This window comes from Erythrolamprus reginae, chromosome 2, assembly GCF_031021105.1.
Source record: "Erythrolamprus reginae isolate rEryReg1 chromosome 2, rEryReg1.hap1, whole genome shotgun sequence".
NCBI lineage: Eukaryota > Metazoa > Chordata > Lepidosauria > Squamata > Dipsadidae > Erythrolamprus > Erythrolamprus reginae.
The window spans coordinates 142,400,671-142,411,159 of NC_091951.1; positions in this window are offsets into that span (position 1 = coordinate 142,400,671).

Sequence of the window (10,489 nt, forward strand, 5' to 3'; positions counted from 1 at the left end):
CAAGTATATATGCTTATGGCATTTTGAACAGAATGTATAATTATGGATGTTTTGATATTATTGTATATGTTTGGATGTTAATGTAACTATGGTGAAAAAAATAAAACATTTAAAAAGAGAGAATTTGAACATGTTAGAATATCATGAAATGTATCCTAAAAAACAAATGACATTGGTATTTTTAGATGCACAGAAAGCATTTGATAACATAAATTTATGTTATTACAATTAAAATATATAGACTTTAGACTTTTACATGATTGAGGCAATATATTCCAAGCAAACTGCAAAAGTGATGATTAATAGGAATATGACCGAGGAATTTAACATAAGAAAAGGCACAGGACAAGGATGTCTGTTGTTCCCCATTCTATTTATATTAACATTGGGAGTACTAAATATAAATATTAGACAAGACTCAGAAATAAAAGTAATGGGAATAAAAACAGAAGACTATAAGCTACAGGCATTCACAGATGACCCAGGATTTATTTTAGAAGAATCACAAGAATCTGGACTAAAGTTAATAAAAATAATAGCAGAGTACAGTGAAGTTGCAGGACTGAAAATGAATAAAGAGAAAACTAAAATATTAATTTAAAATATCACAGCAAAACAAAAAAATAGTTGGTGGAATAGATATATATTCAGACAGTTAAGAAAGATACTCCAGAGTCCAGTTAACTGCAAGATGCACAACTATAAAAGAAGTTAATTATATGAAAATGTTACAACAAATTAAATTAGATTTAGAGAAATAGAAAAACCTGCAGCTATTGTTGATAGGAAGGACAGCTACAATAAAAATGAATATTTTTCTGAGACCATTATTCTTATTCTAAACAATTAGAATTTTTTTTTGAAGAACTAAACAAAATCATGTTAAAATATATTTGGCAAGGGAAAAACACAATAATAAGATTGAAACTGCTACAAGATACTAAACGGCAAGGGGGCCTTGGGTAGCAGGACTGGGAGTTATACTATCAGGCTTCTGCACTTGTCTGGGTGAAAGAATGGGTAAAGAAATCACGACGAACTTGGGCAAAGACAACAGGGCAGACCTGGGAAAGGCGGAGCCAGTGGTGGAGTGCTTGGCAAAGAAGGGTAAGTGGGGAGGGTTGGCAGGTGGCCCTTCCTGTCCTGGCAGCAGCATATCCCCCATTTCCCAGGAAGTGGTGGCAGGTGGAGCTGGGCAGGGTAGAGCCTTTGGTGCAGCGCTCAGCAAGGAAGGGCAGGTGGGGAGGCGTGCCCAATTGTCTCATTCACACTATGGGACAAGTGGGCTAGAAGAAGTATGGTTAAGTGGGTTGAGTTTCTTTCTTTCTTTCTTTCCTTCCTTCCTTCCTTACTTTTTTCCTCTTTCTCTTTCTCTTTCTTTCTCACTTTCTCCAAGAAGGGAGGAGAGGAAGTTCCCCAATTCAGCAGCTGGCACCAGGTGCACACCTGGGCATGGGGGGGGGCTCATATGCAGCTACTGCTGCCGCCATTCTTTCTCTCTCTCCCTGGCTCAGCTCCATTTGATTTTGTGCTACTTTGGGGACAGGAGGCAGGAGATCTCATGTGTGCTTTCCTTGCAAGCCAGACAGTTGGGGTAACACTGAGCTCCAGTGCCACAAACTCCCATGTGTTTCCCTTGCAAGTGCCCAGTAGGAACCAACACTTGGAGCAGTTTTGGAGCTTGTTTTCAAGCCTGGGCTGCTTGGAGTGAAAAGCTATTTCAATAGCCCAGGTTTGAAATGCATGGCTGGTACCAAGGAGTGGTCCTCCCCCTTAACAAGATCCAAAACTGCCCCAAGTGTCAGTTCCTCTTGGGGGCTGGCATGCCTTCCCCTCAGCCACTAGACATGAGAGGAAGGTAAAGTCAGGAGTCCAATGGGGATTGTAGGGGACCCACAAGCTAAGGTGCAGGCAGCAGGATCTGGAATGGAGCCAAACTGGGCCTTGGTGGCTTGGAAGCTTGGAGGGGATGGTCGGGTGTGGTGGGGTGGGGTGTGGATGGGGTTTGGAAGGGTCTAGCATGACCACAACTTATCTGTAGGCAGGAGGAGACAGCTCAGTAGGGGCTCAGGGCAGTTATCATCTGGGAACTGAGAAGGTAGCTTAGGCAGTGAGGAATGAGTGATTAGGCGGGGCAAAAAAAATAAAGCAGAAAACAAGATGTAATACAGGAAACATGGCTTCTGCAAATGCACAAAAGAAAAAATCGAGAACATTTTTTTAAAAAAAGATGGTGGCGCCCACAGACCGGCACTGACTTATCTGGTTTGGTGATGTCATTGTGAGGTCACCAATGGGTCACTACTGTTGCACACGAACTGGTGGCGTATTGGGAGGAATCCACCCTGGATGTAAGGCAGTTATAGGTCTGTGTTGCTTCTGCTATATTGAGAGTTGAGAGATCAGAGAGGTCATTTACATCAGAGGTCCCCAACCGCCGGTCCGTGGACCGGGACCGGGCCATTGCTGTTTTCCAGCCGGTCCGCGGCGCCGCTGCCCTCCCGGCAGAGGACATTATGCAGGACAGGGTGGGGCGTCGGGCAGGGCGGGGAGAATCAGGAGGCTCCTTTGGCGGCTGGGGGCTGCCTGGCTTTGTGATTTTGGCTGGGGGGGAGTTAGGAAGGTCCTACTTCTCCCCCCCCCAGCCAAAAACTCAAAGCCTATCTGCTGGATACGGGCGATGAGCGGAACGAGCGGTGCCGAAGCCGGTGGCTGTGGCAGCTGCTGCAAGAGGCTTCCGCGCCGCTCTGTCCCACTCATCGCCCGTATCCAGCAGATAGGCTTTGAATTTTTGGCTGGGGGGGGAGAAGTAGGACCTTCCTAACTCCCCCCCCCAGCCAAAATCACAAAGCCAGGCAGCCCCCAGCCGCCAAAGGAGTCTCCTGATTCTCCCCGCCCTGTGGAGAAGTGTGGAGGGCTGCGTCACTAAGCTCCACCCCTTCATAACCCCACCCCCATATGACCAAAGCCCCCCCCCCCACCGGGCCATGGAAAACTGGTCTAGCTTAAAGCCGGTCCCTGGTGCAAAAAAGGTTGGGGACCTCTGATTTACATGAATAACCCTTAGCTGCATGACCTGCTTTTCAAGTTGGTCTGTTTTTACCTGCTCAGCAGTCCTCTGATCAAATGTTATATTTGCATAGATTATAGATTATGCATTGAAATTCTTTCTCTCTCTGACCTTCCCTTTTTTCTGTTAACCTCCCACAATGTTATAAGGTGTGTAAGAACATTATTCACATGAGTACAAATGAGTGATCGGATTTTCTTCCACTAGGGTTCATGTATGAAACATACATAATTGTAGAAACCTAGCATATGCTATTGTTAGAAACATAGAAACATAGAAGATCGATGGCAGAAAAAGACCTCATGGTCCAACTAGTCTGCCCTTATAATATTTCCTGTATTTTATCTTAGGATGGATATATGTTTATCACAGGCATGTTTAGATTCAGTTACTGTGAATTTATCAACCACGTCTGCTGGAGGTTTGTTCCAAGCATCTACTACTCTTTCAGTAAAATAATATTTTCTCTTGTTTCTTTTGATCTTTCCCCCAACTAATCTCAGATTGTGCCCCCTTGTCCTTGTGTTCACTTTCCTATTAAAAACACTTGCCTCCTGAACCTTATTTAACCCTTTAACATATTTCATGTCCCCCCTTTCTGTTCTGTCCTCCAGACTATACAGATTGAGTTCATGAAGTCCTTCCTGATAAGTTTTATGCTTAAGATCTTCCACCATTTTTGCAGCCTGTCTTTGGACCTGTTCAATTTTATCAATATCTTTTTGTAGGTGAGGTCTCCAGAACTGAATACAGTATTCCAAATGTGGTCTCACCAGCGCTCTACACAGCGGGATCACAATCTCATTCTTCCTGCTTGTTATACTTCTAGCTATGCAGCCAAGCATTCTACCTGCTTTCCCTACTGCCTCACCGCACTGTTCACCCATTTTCAGGCTGTCAGAAATCACTACCTCTAAATCCTTCTCTTCCTATTCCCCAAGTGTATTATTTTACATTTGGAAATATTAAACTGCAGTTTCCATTGCTTTGACTACTTATCCAATAAAGATAAATCATTTGCCATATTACAGACACCTCCAGGAATACCAACCCTATTGCACACTTTAGAGCAGACCTGGGTAAGGGGTGGCCCATGGGCCGCATACGGCCTGTCCGCTGTCTGTGACCAGCCTGCCCGCTGTCAGTGACCTTTGTCAGTTATGACAATTGAAATAACTGCCATGGTAATGGGGGCTAAGTGGTTGATAGTATTTCTTCTTCTTCATCCTCCTCCTCATCCTCTCACCTGTCCGCTCTTTCAGCATTTTTACTACCGCCGGTGGCCCTGACATTCCCCACCAAACTACCGCCAACCACAGAGCCTTGCCCTTGACCCACCTCCAGCAAGCCGTCACCAGCTACAACATCTCTGTGAACAGAGAAAGGGCTGGCTGATTTACAAAAATTCTTCCTGCAGGCATAGTGGCGAGTAAGGGACTCCTCCTTTAGCCCCTGCTGGGTATCCTTGACCTCATCCTCTTCCTCTGATTCCGAATACTTGTCTCTCATATTTGTGCTGCTGAAGGTGAGCAGCCTGTTCCCATTCATTGATCAGCTCTCGCATTGCTCCGGTCTCAGCTCGGCCTCCTCTTTTGGGGCATCTTCCTCATCCCCAGTTGCTCTCCCACCCTCCGTCTGCTCCCGAGTCCCCGCCGTGACCATCGCCCCTCTAGCCGTTGTTCCCCATCAGGCATTGGACTTGCTATGAGCTGGCACCTCTCCCAAGGCACTATAATGAAAGGAAGAAAGAGGGAGGGAGAAAGGGAGGGAGGGAAGGAAGGGACAGAGGGAGGAAGGGAGGGAGAGAAAGAAAGAGAGGTAAAGAAAGAGGGGGAGAGAGAAAGGGAGGAAGGGAGGGAAGGAAGGAAGGGAGAGAAAGAAAGAGGAGAGAAGAAAGAGAGGGGGAGAGAGAAAGGGAGGGAAGGAGGGAGAGAGAAAGAGAGCGATAGGAGCTCAACTATTTAAGTGACATTTTGATATTGATATAGTTCCAAGGTCACTGTTATAGACACACAGTATTTTATTTTGAAATTCTCTGAGGCAAACTATTGTGGGTTTTTTAAAAACCAAAATATATTTACTGCAGATTAAGATCAGCAAAACAATATCAACCATCCAATTTCTTAATATACTTTAATTTTCATGTCTCTCAGCTATGTAAAAACCTTTGGTAGCTTATAATTAAAAAGAAAAATAACAAATATCAAAAGAAAAACACAGGCTACTGAAAAACAACATGGTTTCTTCCCTTTGGCAAGAGTGGTGGAAATTTGAGGAGGGATGATTGATTATTAAATATGGATTGACTATGAAATGAGGGTAAAAGATATATTTAGATGTTGTGTTAATATTAGGATGTATTAATTTGTAAAATTGGATTAGAATTTTAGAACTATGTAGAATTACATAGGTAAAATTAATGGAAGATACATAGGATAAATAAGGAATTTATGAAATGTACTGTATTATTTTATGAAACATAGAAACATAGAAGTCTGACGGCAGAAAAAGATCTCATGGCCCATCGAGTCTGCCCTTATACTATTTTCTGTATTTTATCTTAGGATGGATATATGTTTATCCCAGGCATGTTTAAATTCAGTTACTGTGGATTTATCTACCACGTCTGCTGGAAGTTTGTTCCAAGGATCTACTACTCTTTCAGTAAAATAATATTTTCTCATGTTGCTCTTGATCTTTCCCCCAACTAACTTCAGATTGTGTCCCCTTGTTCTTGTGTATACTTTCCTATTAAAAACACTTCCCTCCTGGACCTTATTTAACCCTTTAATATATTTAAATGTTTCGATCATGTCCCCCCTTTTCCTTCTGTCCTCCAGACTATACAGATTGAGTTCATTAAGTCTTTCCTGATACGTTTTATGCTTAAGGCCTTCCACCATTCTTGTAGCCAGTCTTTGGACCCGTTCAATGTTGTCAATATCTTTTTGTAGGTGAGGTCTCCAGAACTGAACACAGTATTCCAAATGTGGTCTCACCAGCATTCTATATAGCGGGATCATAATCTCCCTCTTCCTGCTTGTTATACCTCTAGCTATGCAGCCAAGCATCCTACTTGCTTTCCCTACCGCCTGACTGCACTGTTCACCCATTTTGAGACTGTCAGAAATCACTACCCCTAAATCCTTTTCTTTTGAAGTATTTGCTAACACAGAACTGCCAATACAATACACTCAGATTGAGGATTCCTTTTCCCCAAGTGCATTATTTTACATTTGGAAACATTAAACTGCAGTTTCCATTGCTTTGACCATTTATCTAGTAAAGCTAAATCATTTACCATATTACAGACGCCTCCAGGAATATCAACCCTATTGCACACTTTAGAGTCATCGGCAAATAGGCAAACCTTCCCCTATGTCACTCACAAACATATTAAAAAGAATAGGACCCAGAACAGACCCTTGTGGCACACCGCTTGTAACCTGACTCTGCTCAGAATACTCGCCATTAACAATAACTCTTTGATGTCTATGCTTCAGCCAGCTGCAAATCCATTGAACTATCCAGGGATTAAGTCCAATCTTCACTAATTTATCTATCAGCTCTTTATGTGGAACCGTATCAAAGGCTTTGCTGAAGTCCAGGTAGGCAATATCCACGGCACCACCTTCATCCAACACCTTTGTGACATAGTCAAAGAAATCAATAAGATTAGTCTGACATGATTTGCCTTCAGTAAAGCCATGCTGATTTGGGTCCAATAAGTTATTGTTTTTTAGGTGCTGATTTATCCTCTTTTTGAGTAGAGTCTCCATCATTTTAACTACAACTGATGTCAAGCTAACTGGCCTGTAGTTACCAGCTTCTTCTCTACTGCCCTTCTTGTGAATAGGCACAACACTGGCCATTCTCCAATCCTCAGGAACTTCTCCTGTTAACAACGATTGGTTAAACAAATCAGTCAGGGGGGTAGTAATGACAGATCTGAGTTCTTTAAGAACTCTGGGGTGGATGCCATCTGGACCCATTGCCTTATTTATCTTTAATTGTTCAAGTTCTTCTAAGACATCGGCTTCTAAGATCACTGGAGCTGAATCCGTACAGCTGGAAGCAATGCTATAACCCTCTATAGTATTATTTTGTAAGGTGTCTTTTGAGAAAACTGAACTGAAGTAGCTATTGAAATGGTCAGCAATCTCCTTATTCCCATTAATGCATGTTTTATTCCCAGTACTAAGCTTCGTGATGCCGCAGTTTTTCTTCTTCTTATCACTAATATATCTGAAGAAGGTTTTATCCCCCTTCTTTACAGATTTGGCAATTTCTTCCTCTTTTGAGGCTTTAGCAGCATATATTATCTGTTTCGCCTCCTTCTGTCTCATTTTATACACCTCCCTATCAGCTATACTTCCAGACTCTTTATACCTCCTATAGGCAGCCTTTTTTTCATTGACTATAGCCCTTACATCATTGCTAAACCATAGCGGTTTCTTCTTCCTTTTACCTTTAGTTATTTGTCTTACATACAGTCCAGTGGCTTTTAAGATGGCTTTTTTTAATACAGTCCACTGGGTGCTCGCTCCTGCCAATTTATTCCTCCCCTTTAATTCATTATCTAAATATTCCCCCATTGCATTAAAATTTGTTTTTCTGAAATCCAGTACTTTGGTTGCATTATAGGATTGCTCACAATGAGTTTTTACATCAAACCACAAACATAGATGGTCACTGCAACCTAAATTTTCTCCCACCTTGACCTCTGAAACCCAATTCCCATTCGTAAAAAACTAAATCTAGAATATTCTCCCCTCTAGTTGGTGTCTTAACCAGCTGTGACTATGACTTTGCATTACAAATTTAAAATATACTTGGAAATGTAGAAGATTGATGAAAGTTAATAATAATAAATGCTAAGTGCCTGAAAATTAATTGAGCTTGGAAATATTGAATGAAATTATAGAAAAGTAAATATGGAAATATATTAATTGATGCATTGGTTTTCATAGTATTATTAGATTACTATAATACTATAAATATTTAAGAAATGAAGCTTTTAAAGCATGGATATATTAATAGTTGTGTTTTTGGTTTTGCTGGTTTTTTTAGTTTTAGTTAGTAATAGATTTTGGGGGGGGGGTTCTTATTATTTTTTTAAATAAAAAGAAGGGGAATTTTTCCCCCTATTAATTAGGAAAAGGTTGTATAAAAGTTTTTAGTTTCTTTTAAGAAGAATGTATAAGAAGGAGGAGTAGGCATGGCGGCTTATCAGATATTGGGTAGAACTGAGCTAATTATATTAGTGCAGCCTTCTAAAACCATCCCAATTTCTCGTGTGGCCCCAGGGCAAAATTAATTGCCCACCCCTGCTTTAGAGTCATCAGAGAAAAAGATTGTTCTCAATCTTTAATTACTAGTAAATGTAAATCTAATAGTCTCTTTTAGACATATTTTGTACATAGATTCTTCTTTCAACCATGGAACATGAATAACATTTCCACTATTAAGAAAATTGACATATGAGGATGTCGCCTTTCCCCTTCTTTTCTTCCTATAAACTATTGTAATTCAAACCACTTAGAAACTATTTTATGGAGGTTACAAGATACATAAACTATTATCTTATCTCTTAAAGAAGAGTAATAAAATTTGACAACTATGCATCATTATTTGATAACCATACTTAACAATGTTTCTTTTATTTAAGAATGTTAGCAACATTATGAAGAGAGACTTTTAGAAATGATAAACTTTGCCCTGAAAGAAAGTTTACATCCATCCTCAAAACTTGCTTTGCAACTTTCCCTTCTCTTATTCTATTGTTCAACTATATATACAGCAAGTTATTAAGAATAGAGGTTGTTGGACTATATATATGGCAAGTTATTATGAATAGAGGTTGATCTATTCATCACAGAATTAATCTGGAATTCTGGAACAGCAAAAAAATAAATAAATCTGGAGTTTTGCAGAGATTTTAATATTGAATCAGAATAGATTGGAACCATATATGTAAAAACCTCTCTAAAATGTTTCAGATCATCTTAGAATTTGGTTTTGCCCTAAGTCATAGCATAATAATATTTTTGCTAATTTCACCCTGATTATAAAGATCTATTAAAATATAAGGGGTTCTGTATATATTTGTGAAATGCAGCTACAAGCAACAATAATTTATAGAGTCTTCTTCTTTTTCTCTGATCTCAGAGACTAAAAAGCAGGTACTTTTTATGAAGTGCCTAAACAAACAGTTTTATTCTGAAGTATGAGTAGGTTGGAAAACAAACAAGTATTCCTTTCAAAGTGGAAATGTCATTCCCACAGTATGCACCTTATAAAACTTAACAATAGAATACAATTAGTCAATTGACTGGTGACATTCTGCTTCTTCAAGGGGGTTAAAACAAGTAAATCACCCTTTGAAGACCAACTGTACGTCTCATACACATGAGCACTATCAGGGATGAGTTCTACTGCTGCTTCGCATCGTGACGGAAGTGCATGTTTTGCCCGCACGTTTTGCACACATGTCAGCAAGTTTCATCCTCTTCACCAATCATATCTCCAATGTGATAATGCCAAAACTTACCATTTTGGGCATACAATAATTTTGTTATAATTAAAATGCAGAAAAATAAAGTTCCATACTATTTCTAATTGTTTGTCTATCAACAGCCTTATACACTTCATATTATACACATACGCCTCCTGAAGCCCCACCCCTGAGTCCCATTTTTCTGAAAAATGGGCCTGTTTTTTAAAAAAATGGGCTGCAAAGAGGGTTTGGGAAGCCTGCAGAGTGCTCCTAGGAGGTGGGGGGAAGGCAAAACAGCCTCATTTTTGCAAAAATAAGCCATTTTCCACACAACTGAAGGAAATCTTTGCCTTCACCCATCCCCTAGGAGCATTCTGCAGGGTTTTCAAATTCTCTGCATGCCCCAATTTTCAAAAAATGGGTGAAAAATGGGTCATTTTTTTGCCAAAACAAGGGTGGTTTTGCCTTATTACCCCATCTAGTGTATCTGGAAGAGCAATTTTGGGAGTTGAAGTCCACTAGTCTTAAAGCTGTCAGGTTTGAAGACCCTTGTGTTAGGGATGCAAGGGTCTTCAAACTTGGCAAGTTTAGGACTTGTGGACTGAGCTAGCATGACTGGAGGAAGAATTCTGGGAGTTGAAATCCACAGGTCATAAAAGTTGTCAAGTTTGAAGTTTGTAATAGATGTACATGGTTGTAAAAAGTGTACATGTTGTAAAAAGCATTCTGCTACATTGGTATTTTATTAAATAATATATCCCTACACCATTTGGTTCAGGGATTTTTTCCTTGCCATGGTCTTCAAACTTGGAGGGGAATGCCGTTCCATAGCCGAAATGGAGGTGCGCTGCTAAAGAAGGGGTCAAAGCGAAAAGCGAGAATGTGGTCTGCATGCTGGATGGCCCCAAGCTCCAGCCGCATGA